Source organism: Lineus longissimus, chromosome 2 (assembly GCF_910592395.1).
Source record: "Lineus longissimus chromosome 2, tnLinLong1.2, whole genome shotgun sequence".
In the NCBI taxonomy this organism is placed as follows: Eukaryota; Metazoa; Nemertea; class Pilidiophora; order Heteronemertea; family Lineidae; genus Lineus; species Lineus longissimus.
Window position 1 is genome coordinate 9151956 of NC_088309.1, and position 2987 is coordinate 9154942.

Here is a 2987-nt window from a genome sequence, read left to right on the forward strand (position 1 = left end):
TATCAGAACACGTGGTCGATGTCTGTCTCGTACAATGAGGCCGCGTTGCATGACGAGTCCCGATACAGTTGCCGTTGCGAGGTCTTTTTAGCACTGCAACTCGACTTTTTGACCCAATTCCTTGCACCTCTTACGATAGATTTTGATGTTCCTAAGTGGTTGATGATTCTGTGGTAAGGTTGGATCACGTGGCTTTATTTTGTAACTAGGCCTACATGTAATTTCTAAGTCGCTTGATCTAAATATCCAACTGTATCAGAACACGTGGTCGATGTCTGTCTCGTACAATGAGGCCGCGTTGCATGACGAGTCCCGATACAGTTGCCGTTGCGAGGTCTTTTTAGCACTGCGACTCGACTTTTTGACCCAATTCCTTGCACCTCTTACGATAGATTTTGATGTTCCTAAGTGGTTAATGGTTCTGTGGTAAGGTTGGATCCCGTGGCTTTACTTTGTAACTAGGCCTACATGTAATTTTTTAAGCCGCCCGATCTAACCATCCAACTGTATCAGAACACGTGGTCGATGTCTGTCTCGCACAATGAGGCCGCGTTGCATGACGAGTCCCGATACTGTTGCCGTTGCGAGGTCTTTTTAGCCTGCGACTGGACTTTTTGACCCAATTCCTGGCACCAAAAATCCCTTTCCCCATAATTACACATGACTGCGAATCTAGGAATTTGGTAATGATGTGACGACCGAATTTCACCGTCAGCACTATTGCAGAAAAAAAAAATTCCTCTATGATAATTCGAACATCTCATCCATAAACCACATTTCTTGAAAATGTCTACATTGGTAGAGTTTAATACCACATTGTCTTTGTGAGAAAGAAATGGAACTCCTGTTTAGTGATATAGTTTTGTCTTGTGTTGGTGTTGATAATGAAACATCTGTATTGTTCTTGTTGATATTGATAATGGAACCTCTGGTGTAGTTTTGTACTCATTGGTATTGATAATGGAACTCCTGGTTGATGGTATAGTCCTTGTTGATATTGATAATGGAACTCCTGGTTGATGGTATAGTCCTTGTTGATATTGATAATGGAACTCCTGGTTGATGGTATAGTCCTTGTTGATATTGATAATGGAACTCCTGGTTGATCGTATTGTCCTTGTTGATATTGATAATGGAACTCCTGGTTGATGGTATAGTCCTTGTTGATATTGATGATGGAACCTGTTATTAGTGATCAGCATTTAGTCTCTTGCTACATCGAGGAGGGGCATTTTCCTCATGCAGTCACCTTAATCTCCCTCTAAATCACAGTGAGCTATAGATCAATTCGATAAACTAGTCCAGCCATTCTGATAAAGGACAGGAAAGAGGCGAATAGGCACATTATCCTCACCATAATGGAACTCTTTGACCTTGTATAGCCTATAGTAGGCCTATTGTTCTGGTTAGTTTATATTGAATCCTGGATACCATCCTATTAGTTGATACTGATAATGAAACCCCTGTTTGTTGGTGTTGTCGTTGGTATTGTTTTTTCGCTTGTACTAAGTTCTGACGCGTTTCTTTAAATTACACAAGTATTTTCAGTGACCAATAGATAGTTTGATATTTTTGCCTACCCCTTCGTCTCCCGAACATCATGCTGTAAAACAAAGGAGAATGGGGTTCTGAATGTGAGCCTACAATGGAAGGAGGGGCAATAATTGATCTCAAACAACTAGTCATTGAGGTTGAAATGAAGCAGCGTTTATTGCATAGTCAAATACATTGTGCAGCTATAATCTACTGATTCTCATAACAGCAGTCAGAAGTGTGCAGTTGCACAGGAAATCGTCAGTACTGTGAGCCTTACCACATAATCCCGTTACCTATACAAAAGAGAAAACTATCAGCCCCAGAAATGATGTTTTAAAATAATGTAAATATGCAAATTCAGATATCATTGGCATCAGCAAATGAACAGTTCCATATAAAAATAAAAATTCTCTTCAGTGACATCCGTTCCTCCGAGGCACAAAACTCTGCATACCCAACCTAGACTTCTGTGCAGTCCATTCGTCATCCTGATCGTCCTTCCTCGAAGGTACGGGTGACCACTGCGTCCGGAGTGTAATCCAACCCAGCTAAAACTAAAAGGTGGTGCAGTTCGCCTTTAAATGTCAATTTTCGTACACCGGGATATAAATGGCAAACCTTTTGACTATCAAATCCAATGTTATAATTTTATGAGCTCTCAATTTATTTATGAATGGTGTTCGGAATATATTAAGGAAAAAAAGCGAAATGCTCCAGACAACCGGACGCTGGTGGCAACATACGGGACACACTGAGCACTGAAGGTGGCACTATCTGAATAACCCAAGTCGTCATGCATGCGACAAGAGATGAAATGTTCTTTTTTAAATGCCTTAGGTTGTGCATCTTTCTCTATGGACACATACATGTATGTATATCATATATGCATACATTGTATCGTGATATCTTACATGAAAGACTTGAGATATTCAAACTTACCAAACAAACACAGTTAGTTATTTTTTGGAAATAATTTTACAATTTATCTTGCAAACGTGTAAGAGTATCAAACATTTCTTATGAAAATATAGTATTAAAGCAGTTAGGCCTACTGCTGGCAAGGCTTATCCAGTCCTTCTATGATAACGATATAAAAAGAGTTACACAACGAAACGAAACAACGTACATGTAGCTGTAAAATTGGAATGTGGTTCACCAGGGACATATAACTTGTAACCCCAACATGCTTGGTCCATCAGGTTAAAAGTAACTAACCTTACCAGAATAAATCGGCATGCGGTAAATTTTGACAAAGTCGGCCTCTGTAGGATTATCGGTATCTCAATTGTTACAAGTCTACAATTTCTAAAATACTAAAAAAAAGAGCTCAATAGCCCCCATACACTCGACTGAACCGCCCCCCCCCCCCCCCGACAACACGTAAAATAACAGAAGGTGTACTTGTATTTTATGTGTGTTGTCGGGGGGGGGGGGGGGGGGGGGGGGGTGTC